The sequence below is a fragment of the Ahaetulla prasina genome, chromosome 2 (genome assembly GCF_028640845.1).
Source record: "Ahaetulla prasina isolate Xishuangbanna chromosome 2, ASM2864084v1, whole genome shotgun sequence".
In the NCBI taxonomy this organism is placed as follows: Eukaryota; Metazoa; Chordata; class Lepidosauria; order Squamata; family Colubridae; genus Ahaetulla; species Ahaetulla prasina.
The window spans coordinates 301,842,543-301,856,018 of record NC_080540.1 but is presented as its reverse complement, the minus strand read 5'-3'; the positions used below and the strand labels follow the sequence as shown (position 1 = coordinate 301,856,018).

General features: G+C 47.6%; 1 protein-coding gene across 1 annotated transcript in view; it reads right to left on the bottom strand.

The window, feature by feature from the left end:
* DNAI1 (dynein axonemal intermediate chain 1) overlaps nt 1-13,476 on the bottom strand; it is a 185,016-nt gene that overhangs the window by 631 nt on the left and 170,909 nt on the right. The window lies entirely within an intron of this gene.

Here is a 13,476-nt window from a genome sequence, read left to right as displayed (position 1 = left end):
TCTCCAACCTCTAGAAATAACAACAGCCACACATCTAACAATAACAACAGCCACAGCCACACTCTACCAGGAATTATCCAGGACAGAAGGGTGAAAGAATCAATGTAATTTACGAAATTCACTGTAACGATTGCAACCCGATCTACGTGGGGTAAACCGCACATCAATTAAAAAACCAGGATCCACAAACAGCGGCTGGCAGTCAAATGCCACGATCCCAAACCCTTCATTTCTACTCACACTGACACCAAACAGCACCAGTAACAGCAACAGAGTTGGAAGGGACCTTCGAGGTCATCTAGTCCAACCCCCTGCTCACGCAGGAGACCTATACTAGGGATTTGAACTGCCAAATTGCAGACCTTTCTGATCGACACGCTCAGCATCTTAGCCACTGAGCCACCTAGCCAGCCTGTTTGAAAACACAAAAATCATCGGCCACGCTACCACCAGCCATGCTCGTGAGTTCATCGAAGCCTCCACAAGCCACCCCAGCCACAGACACACGCACCGATAACCAGCCTACGAGCCCCTCAGCACCCAAATCAACTACACAGCCAACCAGAGACGGCACCGAACCACAACCAACCCACACAGTTCCCCCCCCACCATCACTTCAACTGCCAATGACCTTCACCTGACGTGACCTCTCCGTCACAAGACCTACTGACGACACAAAGCCCTTACAGCAGAAGAAAATCGACACTCATGTTATCTAAACTCCGCTGAAGATGTTACCTAGCCTGGTAATGAAAGGTTCGGAAACCAACCCACAAGCTCGGAGAACCAACCTCCACCTTCATCCTCCACCTGAGCCAGGGGTGAAATACTCCTGGTTCAGACCGGATCGGCCAATTTAGTAGTAATGGCGGCGGGTGGTTTGGAGAACCAGTAGCAAAAATCCCTGCCCCCCTCCCCCGCCCATGCCCACCCAATCGCCCGCTTGCCCGCTTTTTTCCGGCTCGCTCGCTTTTCCCACCCGAATGGTAGGAATAGGTTGTAAAAAATGCTTTTAAAAGATTAAAAAAAGGCTCCGACGATCACAGCTGAGCCACACGATCATCAGAGCCTTTTTTTTTACTTTTAAAATTTATTTTATTTATTTATCATATTTGTATACCGCCCTATCTCCCTAGGGACTCAGGGAAAGCATTTTTTACAACCTATTTGGCCGAATTGGTTGTAAAAAATGCTTTTAAAAGTAAAAAAAAGATTGTTCACCACAGCTGATCACACACACACACACACGCTGTTCTACTTACCCCATGCCTCCTTTTGGCGTGCCTTGTGCATGTGCATGCACTTTGCATTTGGTGTGTGGTGTGCGTGTTTGGTGGCCACCAGGCATGTGCAGCCAGTGAACCGGTAGTAAACAGGTTCAGATTTCATCCCTGACCTGAGCTGCAGATATTCGCCACCATCGCAAACCACAATAAAGGCTAAAACCAGCCCAGCTTCCCCAATCTTTCATTCCTATCTGCCCCCCACCCCCCAGAACCCATATCATGTGGGGCAGCTGTTCCATGGAGGCTCCACATCAGGAGGGCTTGTTCACCCGCACGAATCACCCACCCGGATGGATGGAAACTAATCGAGGAGAGAAGCAACCTGCAATTAAGGAGAAATTTTCTAAGAGTGAGGACAGTTAACCAGTGGGACATAAGTTGCCCCCAGAACCTGTGGGTGCTCCATCACTTGAAGTTTTAAAAAAGAGATTAGACAGTCATTTGTCTGGAATGGTCTAGGCAGGGGTGGGATTCAAATAATTTAACAACCGGTTCTCTGCCCTCATGATTTCTTCCAACGACCATTTCACCAAACTGCTCAGAAAGTTAACCACCGGTTCTCCCGAAGTGGTGCGAACCGGCTGAATCCCACCACTGGGTCCAGGACTGTGATGGTGAACTTACAGCACACATGCCAGAGGTGGCACACAGAGCCCTCTCGGTGGGCATGTGCGTTGTTGCCAGTCTGCTCTTCTGGTTTCCAGCACGCTGGTCTTTGTGGGCACCGGAGCGCTGGAAAACAGCCTGGAAAACCAGGTCATTTTTCAGGGCTGTTTTCGGGTCGTTTTCAGGCCGTTTTTAGCCCACCAGCCAGCTGGTCTCTGGGTTTCTGGCGCTCCAGCACGTGCACATCCACACAAGTTCCAGTTTGGGCACTTGGTGCCCCAAAGGTTCGCCATAGGGTCTCCTGCCTGAGGAGGGGTCAGACTAGAAGACCTCCAAGGTCCCTTCCAACTCTGTCGTTCTGTTATTTTGAATCTCTCTTCCACCTGGGTGAAGAATGGAGACATCAGCCCCCCACACCCGCCGCAACCATCCAGTTTTACGGCAAAGGGGTCTTTATCTGCCCTCCAAAAGCAGAAAGACTTATTTTTAAACACGAGTTTTGCTTCCTTCTGTTTTGAACAAACGGGCAGCAGAAAGCTGAGCCGGAGCCAAAGGATTGCTGGTGTTGTGCTCCAAATTGCAACGCTCACAAAACCGCACATGACCTACACATGACCGTTGAGACAACAGCGCTTTGTTTGTCGCCTGCGGTGACTCACGAGCCCTCCGTGGCCGTGGCGAGGTCTGAGCCCCCTCTGCCCCTCCTGAAACGAGCGGCCTGCTCTTCCAGGACGTGTCGGTCAGGAGCTCCTCCATGGCTAACCAGGTTGGTTATGTCCATGATCTTCGCTGCAGTGGCAGCAAGCCAGGCCAAGCTAGGCTAATCTTGGTTTGTGGCAACGGGAAAAGGGTGACCTGCAGCACCCCCTTCGACGCAGAGGCTGGAGGGAGCGTGCGGGCCTGTTTCATACGCCACCTGACCCCAATTTCTTCTCCAGAAACGAGTTCGACTTCCGTGGTTCTGCTAGGAGAGTGGGGCTGCTGTGCTCCTTTAGGAATCGGGCAGAAACGCACAAAGACAGGTGGTCTATAGGGCATGTTCCCAACGTCAAGGTGGGGCCACAGTGAAGTTCCACCTATTTATTTATTTATTTATAATTTAATTTCTATACCGCCCTTCTCCCGAAGGACTCAGGGCGGTTTACAGCCATATTTAAAACACAAAATACAAATAACAAATTTAAAACAACTAAGTTTCATGCGCAAAGCAAATCAAGGTCACGTATCAGATGAAAGCTGCAACAGCCCCAGAAGAGAATATTTGTAGCTCAAGGTTGAACTGTACGGTCCTTGGTGCTCCCTGAGCTGGGTGGTTTTCTTGCCGACGTTTCATGACCCAACTAGGTAACCTCATCATTGCTAGAAGGGAGGGGGGTTTCTGGAAAGGAGGAGGAGGAGGAGAGGAGAGGAAGAGGAGGAGGAGGGGAACTGTGGGGTCTTTGGTGCTCTCTGAGCTTGGCTGTTTTCTTGCAGACATTTCATGACCCAACTAGATAACCTCATCAGTGCTAGAAGGGAGGGGGGGCTTTGCTCTCTAGGGCAAGCCACTTGCATATAAATAGTAAAGTCTGAAAGCTCGGAAGACAAAACTTCAGGTCCCGGTAACTGACATGTAGATTCGCCTTTATAAATAGTAAATCCCACCCTGTTCTAGCCTTGATGATGTACTACATCTAGAAGGGAGAGGAGGAGGAGAAGGAGGGAGAGGAGGAGAACTATGGGTTTCCTTGGTGCAAATGTTTTGTGAAGTAACTGGGTAACATCAATGCTAGAAGGAAGAAGGGCTTGGGAGGAGGAGGAGGAGGAGGAGGAGGAGGAGGAGGAGGAGGAGGAGGAGGAGGAGGAGGAGGAGGAGGAGGAGGAGGAGGAGGAGGAGGAAGACTGTGGGGGTCCTTGGTGCTCTCTGGGCTTGGCTGTTTTCTTGCAGTCATTTCATGACCCAACTGAATAGAATAGAATAGAATAGAATTTTTATTGGCCAAGTGTGATTGGACACACAAGGAATTTGTCTTGGTGCATATGCTCTCAGTGTACGTAAAGAAAAGATACGTTCATCAAGGTACAACATTTACAACACAATTGATGGTCAGTATATAACTGGGTAACATCATCAGTGCTAGAAGAGTGTGGAGTTTGCTTTCTAGGGCAAGCCACTTGCATACAAATAGGAAGCAAACCTCGCCCCCTTCTAGCTCTATTCTGATTGATTGCTGGAAACTAAGCAGCCTTCCTTCTACTGAATTGCATTTGTTACTTCCTGCATTTCTCCACACTCCTCCCTCCCTCCCTCCTTCCTTCCTTTCCTTCCTTCCCTCCCTCCTCCCTTCCTTCCTTCTCTCCCTCCCTTATTCCCAACCCATACCAAGGATCAGTTTTCACAATTCAAAAGCTGGAAACTGGACTCTGCCATAGCTGAGAGAGGGCTGTTATTCTCCTCTTTTGCCATCCTCTCTTTCATTTCTGCCACGTACCCTGGAGGGCAGCCTATTCATAGAACGTGCTACTCTTGATTACCAGAGCATATAATTTGATGCCACGTGAGTGGAGAGGATATGCAGAGACATAAAGGAAATCTCTAATTTCTTTTTTCTTTTTTTTTTTCCCTGTTGAAATGGTTCCATTCCAGAGAGCTCTTCTCCATGTGCCTCGGATTTCTCACCTGCACGGCCAGAAACGCAGAGGGAAGGCAAAACCTGGCAGCGCCAAGATGCCAGGTGAGAAAACTCTCTGTTCCAGCAAAGGATGGATGAGTTCCAGCCACAGGCTACCATACAATGAGTGGATGGGTCTTGCTCTCGCCGGCTTTCCCAGAAGGAAAAGGGGCTCAGCTTGGTGGCAGAGCTCTTGAAGGCTGAAACGGGTGTCTCTTCTTTGGTGAATGCACCAGGTGAGTAAATTCACCTGCCTGCATCACTGACACTGGGGACAGCTGAGCTGCGTTGGTCTCATCTCTGCCTGTAACCCTTTGCATTGTTTCCCCCACCCACCAGCCAGGCCTCCTCAGTGGTTTTCTTTCTGCAGAAGGTCAGTGCAGAAGAAAAGAAAAAAAAATCGGATTGCTGGGTGCTTTTTCAACAACAATTTCAAGAAGACATGATTTCAAAACAGCCAGAGAGCACTAAGTACTCTTCCTTCCTTCCTTCCTTCCTTCCTTCCTTCCTTCCTTCCTTCCAGAGCACTAAGTACCCTTCCTTCCTTCCTTACTTCCTCTCTCCCTCCCTCCTTCCTTCTTCCTTCCTCCCTCCCTCCTTCCTTCCTTCTTCCTTCCTTCCATCCTCCCTCCCTCCTTCTTTCCTTCCTTCTTCCTTCCTTCCATCCTTCCATCCTTCCTTCCTTTCTCCTCCTTCCTTCCTCCCTCCCTCCTCCTCCTTCCTTCCTTCCTTCCTTCCTTCCTTCCTTCCTTCCTTCTTCCTTCCTTCCTTCCTCCTCCTCCCTCCCTCCCTCCCTCCTTCCTTCCTTCCTTCCTTCCTTCCAGAGCACTAAGTACCCTTCCTTCCTTCCTTCCTCCCTCCCTCCTTCCTTCTTCCTTCCTCCCTCCCTCCTTCCTTCCTTCTTCCTTCCTTCCATCCTCCCTCCCTCCTTCTTTCCTTCCTTCTTCCTTCCTTCCATCCTTCCTTCCTTTCTCCCTCCTTCCTTCCTTCCTCCCTCCCTCCTTCCTTCCTTCCTTCCTTCTTCCTTCCTTCCTTCCTCCCTCCTTCCTCCGTTCCTTCCTCCCTCCTTCCTTCTTCCCTCCTTCCTTCCTTCCTTCCTTCCTTCCTTCCTTCCTTCCTTCCTTCCTTCCTTCCTTCCTTCCTTCCACAGTCACTTGCCTAAAAGGGTATAGAATCTCCTGCTTGAGCAGGGGGCTGGACTAGAAGACCTCCAAGGCCCCTTCCAGCTCGATTCTGATTCCTTCCTTCCTCCCCCACCCCCCCACCTTTTCAGCTTGGGTGGGCATGATCCAAAGGGCAGCCGAAGAATGGCAAGGACTCTGCCCGCCTGAGGCGAATGTTGGCCCTTTCCTCAGCACCCCAATCGCCTCTTGCTCAGCCCCTCCTCCTTGCAGGGCCTGGGCCACCCAGCCATGGACTTTGCCACATCTGGGTCCCATTTCTGCCCGGATGGTTCCTGCAGGGCTGATGTGCAGGGCCGTGCGTGTGGCCCCTGTGGGAGCCCGGGCTGCAGCTGAAGAACTGAAACGGGACTGAACTGGGTCCTCAGTGGAGACCAGAAGATGTTCAACGTAGGAGGAAGCCTGAGTTGAGGAAATGACATCCTGCTCAGCAAATCCCAACGTCTGAACAAGCAGATCCTTCCAACATTTCCTGTGAATTCCCACAGCCAACATTCCCTCCTGTCCGCATAACTATAACCATTTCCCTTCCCCAAAGGCTTCCCCAAATATCATCATCCTCATCATCATCACCAGATATCAAGATTTGAGAATCGAATTGCAGAGACTCTGGCATAAACCAGGGCAGGTGGTTCCACTGGTACTCAGCACACTGGGGGCTGTGCCTAAAGGCCTAGGCAAGCACTTAAAAACGATTGGCGCTGACAAGATCACCATTGGTCAGCTGCAGAAGGCCACCTTACTGGGATCTGCTCGCATAATTCGCCGATACATCACGCAGTCCTAAACGCTTGGGAAGTGTTCGACTAGTGATCTGTGATATGAAGTCCAGCATAGTTATCTCATTTGCTGTATATACTGTCATTTTGTGTAAATAAAATAATAATAATGATGATGCTGATGCTGTGTATACTGTCATTTTGTGTAAATAAAATAATAATACTTTAATTACTGGGATCTGCTTGCATAATTCGCCGATACATCACACAGTCCTAAACGCTTGGGAAGTGTTCGACTAGTGATCTGTGATACGAAATTTTGTATAAATAATAATAATAATAATAACAACAACAACAATAACAAAAACAACAGCAGAGTTAGAAGGGACCTTCAAAACAACAGGCCCTGCCGGCCGGGGAGGTTCCAGTTACAGATTTCAAAAGCGAACGTTATTTAAATTTTGAAATATTCACTCCACACTGTTCTGTGTAAATAGGTCTCTACGCACAGACTTGCATCTCAAACCAAATTTAAAATATTGACTACATCAGTGATTCCCAATCATGGCAACTTGAAGATGAGGGGGACTTCAACTATAATAATAATATCAGAGTTGGAAGGGACCTTGGAGGCTTTCTAGTCCAACCCCCTGCCCAGGCAGGAAACCCTACACCATTTCAGACAAAGGATTATCCAACATTTTCTTAAAAATTTCCAGTGTTGGAGCATTCGCAACTTCTGCATATCTTCTGCATATCTTCTACAATGTTTCCGGAGATCCTGGAGGAACCAACCCCTATCTTCGGGATCTGACATGACCCAACCGTATCTTCTGGGGCGGTGCGAATGGATTTTTGGGGTGTCTCTAGAGTACATCTTGCTTCACCCCGAAGACCCCCCTTGTTGAATGAGAGATGAGCTGCTGGGGGGGTGAGAATAGAAGGGTCTCCTCCAGAGCCAAGGGGTACTTTTGGGCACAGTTCCACCACTAAGCAACTGGGAAGCAAAGTTTCTAGAATGTGAAAGGGGATGATGGGACTGGAGGCTAAAACATACAAGCAACGGTTGCAGGAACTGGGCATGTCTAGTTTAATGAAAAGAAGGACCGGGGGTGACATGATAGCAAGTCTTCCAATACCTCAGGGGCTGTGATAGAGAACAGGAGGTCAAGCTATAGTCCAAAGAAGGCAGGACAAGAAGCAATGGAAGGAGAGAAGCAACCTAGAACGAAGGAGAAACTTCCTGACAGTGGGAACAATTAACCAGTGGAACGACTTGCCTCCAGAGGTTGTGGGTGCTTCATCACTGGAGGTTTTTAAGAAAAGACTGGACAACCGCTTGTCTGAAACGGTAGAGGGCAGGGATGGCGAACCTTTTTGCCGTCGTGTGCCAAAAGTGGGGGGAGCACGGGAGGGTCGCGAACATGCATGCCCACGCCCATAATTCAATGCGCCCTGCCCTCCCCCATGCATGAACACGCGACCTTCTGCGCTCCCTCCGCTTCTGGCATGTGATAGCACAGTGGGCCCCGTAAGCCTGTTTTTTGCTCTCCTCAGGCTCCAGAGCCTTTCTAGGAGCCTGGGGAGGGCGAAAATGGCTTCACTCCCCCCTGAGGCCCTCCAGAGGCCGGAAATGGCCTGTTTTCTGACTTTTGGTGGGCCCAGAAGGCCCGAAAATCAGCTGGCTGATGCGCAAATGCACGTCTGAGCTGAGCTAGGGCAACGCTCGTGTTCCCACTGATATGGCTCCGTGTGCCACCTGTGGCACGCATGCCATAGTTTTGCCATCATGGGTATAGGGTCTCCTGCCTGAGCAGGGGGTTGGACTAGAAGACCTCTAAGGTCCCTTCCAACGCTGGTCATTCTGTGAAGGTGAGATGAACAGCAACCAATTTCTCTGCAGCCAATCGTCTCCGAGGTCAAGAGCTTCATGAATCCAAGCATCGCTGTAATGAAATGCTAAAACCTCCTCAAAATCCAAGACAAAGGAGGCAGCCTCCTATGGCGTGCTCTTGATTGCAATCAAGGGAAAGGAAACCAGAATTCTAGAGTTCCGGTTACTAGATTCCTCCTCTCCACACACCTCCTTCCTTTCTAGCATTGATGATGTTACCTAGTTGGGTCATGAAATGTCTGCAAGAAAACAACCAGGCTCAGAGAGCACCAAGAACCCTACAATCATTGTGCTCTTCTTCTTCATCTCCTCCTCTTCTCCACGAATCCCACTCCATTCTAACACTGATGCTGTTACCTGTTTGGGTCATGAAACGTCTGCAAGAAAACCGCCATGCTCAAAGAGCACCAGGCGCCCCACTGTTGAACCCTGAGTTACAAACTGTTCTACCACTAAATGTACAATACGAACATCTTTGCCGTGCTTCAGCCCCCTGTCTCACAAGGTCTCTCGCCTTTGCCACAGATGGCAACTCACAGGATGCGGCTGGGTGAACCACAACTGCAGCCGATTGAACAAATGTGCCAGCCAGCGGGAAGCACTTGGCACCTGTGCAGAGTGATTAGCACACGATGTTCAATTAATGCGCCAGATATCAAAGGCCGGATGACTTTCGGCTCACCGTCTCCCCTTCCCCTCCTCCTTGGCCCTTCCCCTCCCCAGGTTGGCACCGATGGCACATCCTCACCAGCTCCTACGCAAGAGGAGAGGAAGACTAGTAGCTGTGATCCAGGCTCGTTGTGGCTTCTTCTGCAGCCTTTTGTGGCTGGTCGGTTCTTTAACTAAAACATTGCAGGAAATTGGGTTTTGCTAGTCTAGTGAAAAGAAGGACCAGGGTGGCATGCTAGAAGTCTTCCAATATTTGAGGGGCTGCCCCAAAGAAGGGGGAGTCCAGCTATTCTCCAAGGCATCTGAGGGCAGGAAAGAAGCAACGGATGGAAATCAAGGAGAGAAGCAACCTGGAATTAAGGAGAATTAACCAGTGGAACAGCTTGCCACCAGAAGTTGTAGGTGCTCCATCACTGAAGGTTTTTAAGAAAAGACTCAGCAGTCATGGGTCTGAAATGGTATAGACCAGTGGTAGTCAACCTGGTCCCTACCGCCCACTAATGGGCGTTCCAGCTTTTATGGTGGGCGATAGGGGTTTTGTCTGATACTGAAGCATTTTCCTTTTTTTTAATTTAATTGACTTTTTAAAAAATTTTCATAGCATTATTTAAAAACATTTTCATTGGGTTTTCATAAAATTCCCTGTGACAATTTAAATTTCTGAAAATATACTAATTGTATCGCCTGCGCGTAAATTTAGTTCACGTTACGTAAGTGAAACTAAATGGCGCTATAGTGCGACCGCAAACCAAAGAGCCTCGTCCCCGAATATCTCGCGCATCTCCCCCCCACACCATCCAGCTGTAACAGACAAGAAAAGCTGGTAGCCGGCGCCCCCCCAACCCAATCCACGATGCGCGAGAGGTGTGCGCAGACGACGATGGAACCGGTGGGAGGTTAGAAAATTTTACTACTAACAAAGATACAAAAGTGGGCAGTAGGTATAAAAAGGTTGACTACCCCTGGTATAGAGTCTCCTGCTTGAGCTGAGGGTTGGACTAGAAGACCTCCAAGGTCCCTTCCAGCTCTATTCGGACGGATGGATGGATTGACTTGGATGGATGCAATGAGCCACCGAGGGAACAGGCAATGCCATTCACATGCAGCCTGTAATTCTGCCTCTGCCTTCCGTCCGCCTTAATGGAGCAGCTATTAAACATCTGGGGCCACTTAATTGTTCCAGTGGGGGCTATTATCCAGCCATGGGGGCGGACCAGATTTCTGACGCTCGGCTGAGAAGACGCACGTACAACAGACACCTGGACACCGAGTCCCGACGGCTCTCATCTCGTCCTTTCCCGAGGATCTGCTTCTCAGCACGGACAGAGCCTGGGATCCTCTGGATATGATCTGCAGCTAATTGAAAAGAGTTTCTGGCTCGGAGCTGCCAAACCCTGAATCCAAAAATTAGCCTTTTTCCCCCCCCTTCCGGCAACAGCTGAAGGAGGGGCAGTTGGGGATATGCTGGGCTGGTCCCTGATCCTCCCTGCTCAGCACACGTTTCTCTTGGACTCTGGCTGATCAAATTGAGCTCCCTAGTTCGTTCATCCGTCTGTCCATCCATCCATCTCTCATTCTCTCTCATTCTTTCTCTCTCAATCTTTCTCTTTCTCTGTTTCTCTCTCCCTCTTATTCTCTCGCTTTCCTATTCTCTCTCTCCTGTGTCTCCTTCTCTCTCCTTCTCTTTCTATCTTTCTCTGATTCTCATTCTTTCTCTCTTTCTCGCTGTCCTCTCTCTTTCATTCTCTCATGTTCTCATTCTCTTTCATTCTTTTTCTTTCTCTCTTTTTCTCCTTCTTTCTCTCTCTTTCTACCTGTTCTCTTTTATTCTCTCTCTCTCTCCTCCATGTTCTCTCTCCACTCTGTTTCTCATTTGTTCCCATTCTTTCTCATCCACTCCCTCTCTCATTCAATCTTTTTTTTTTATTTCTTTTTGTCACAACAGTATACACAAACAATTGTCATAGATAAAACAACATCTCTCTGTCACTCTTTTGCTCTCTCGTTCTCTGGCTCTCCTTCTTTCTCCTTCTCTCTTCCCTCTTTCTTGTTCTCTCTCTCTTTTTCACATTCTTTTTCTTTGTCTCTTTCTCTCATTATGAAAACCACCCCCAGTCCCTGCTATATGTGTAATATTTCCATCCTGCCTTTGTCCCAAGAGTCAAAGACAGACCTCCTCTCTCCAAGAACCCCCCATCCCAGGGTTGGACTGACCAATTGACTTGGAATCAGGGCCAAGACCTTCATGTCCCCCACAATGACTCTCCCATAAATCACAACCAGCCCATGTAGAAATATAATAATAAAGAAGGTTTTTTTGTTGTTGTTGTTTATCCTATGTGGTTGACTTGTGCTAAAGCCAAGAAACGTTGCCCCCAGATTCAGCCTCTAATTCAGAAGATCTTCAAAACAAACGTACAACTGAAACCAGAGGTTTTCCTGCTAGGACTGCTGGATAAAAATCTTGGGGGGGGGGGGAAATGGATCTTTCTTATTATGTATGCTGATTGCAGCCAGAATTTTTTTTATGCGCAAATTGTGTACGTCAATTCCCGCAGCAGAAGAATGGATGGAAAAAGTGATGGAGCTGGCGGAGAGGGCAAAATTAACTGTTTTAATTAAGGAAAAGAATGTATCTGCTTCTGCCTCTAGTTGGGGACGGCTTCTAGACACTGTACTCAAAACAGGCAGAAAAAATTGAAACTTTGACTTTGGGTTCTGATGATTACTTGGTTGTTACATCAATGGCTAGTACTTACTAATTCTATATATAATTATATATATACACACATATACATATCTATATCTATAAAAGGTAAAGGTTCCCCTCGCACATACGTGCTAGTCGTTGCCAACTCTAGGGGTCGGTGCTCATCTCTGTTTCAAAGCCGAAGAGCCAGTGCTGTCCGAAGACGTCTCCGTGGTCATGTGGCCGGCATGACTCAACGCCAAAGGCACACGGAATGCTATTACCTTCCCACCAAAGGTGGTCCCTATTTTTCTACTTGCATTTTTACGTGCTTTCGAAACTGCTCGGTTGGCAGAAGCTGGGACAAGTAACGGGAGCTCACCCCGTTACACGGCAGCACTAAGGATTCGAACCGCTGAGCTGCCGACCTTTCAATCGACAAGCTCAACGTCCTAGCCACTGAGCCACCGCGTCCCTATATCTCTATCTCTATCTCTATCTCTATCTCTATCTCTATCTCTATCTCTATCTCTCTATATCTATATCTATATCTATATCTATATCTATATCTATATCTATATCTATATCTATATCTATATCTATATATCTATATCTATATTTATTTATTATTTATTTATTTTATTAGATTTTTATACCGCCCTTCTCCCAAAGGACTCAGGGCGGTGTACAGCCAGATAATAAAACCCACAATATACACATTAAAACAGAAACTTAAAACCAAGCATATTACAAAGATGGCCGAAATTTAAAAAATTTAAAACCCTAAAATTCATAAATAACCCCAATTAAAATTTAATAAAACTTTTAAGCCAGTCACTATCTATCTATCTATTTTATCTATCTATCTATCTATCTATCTATCTATCTATCTATCTATCTATCTATCTATCTATCTATCTATCTATCTATCCATCCATCCATCCATCCATCCATCCATCCATACATCCATACATACATACATACATACATACATACATACATACATACATACATACATACATACACACTCTTACTAAGGCTTTATAGAGTGCTTTTAGTACCTCCCTTGATCTTGATTGTATCCCTCTGTTAATGCAGTTTCTGATTGTGTTGGCTTTTTTGGCTGCCGCCACACACATTGACTCATATTTAATTGGTTGTCTATATATGTTTAATCAGGTTAATCTGCCTGAGCCAACAACGTCTCTTCATGAATCCCATTGGATTCACCAATTTGAGATCCGGGAAGGGCAGAAAGGATGCCCAGGAGTGCCTTCCTCTGGATTAGAGCTTTTGGAAATTGGGAAAAAGAGGAAGAACTGGGTTAACTAAGCTTAAGGCATCCATTGCTGTGCTTTTCCCGTCTTCGGATTGCCTTGAATGATAGCAGAATACTTTGTTTGTGGATAGAATAGAATGCAGGTTGTCCTTGAGTTACAACAGTTCATTTAGTGACCGTTCGAAGTTAAAATGGCACTGGGAAAAATGATTCTTTCCCCACACTTACGACTGTTGCAACATCCCCGTGGTCCCGTAATCAAAAGTCAGATGCTTGGCAACTGATCTGTATTTATGACCGCGGCAGCGTCCCCGGGGGTGACGTGATCCCCTTTTGCCACCTTCTGACAAGCAAAGTCAATGGGGAAGCCGGATTCACTTAACAACGGGGTTAGTCGCCTAACAACTGCACTGATTCGCTTAAGAACCGGGGCGGGAAAGGTTGTAGAACGGGGCAAAACTCGCTTAACGGTTAACTGTCTCGCTTCAGCAACTGAAATTTT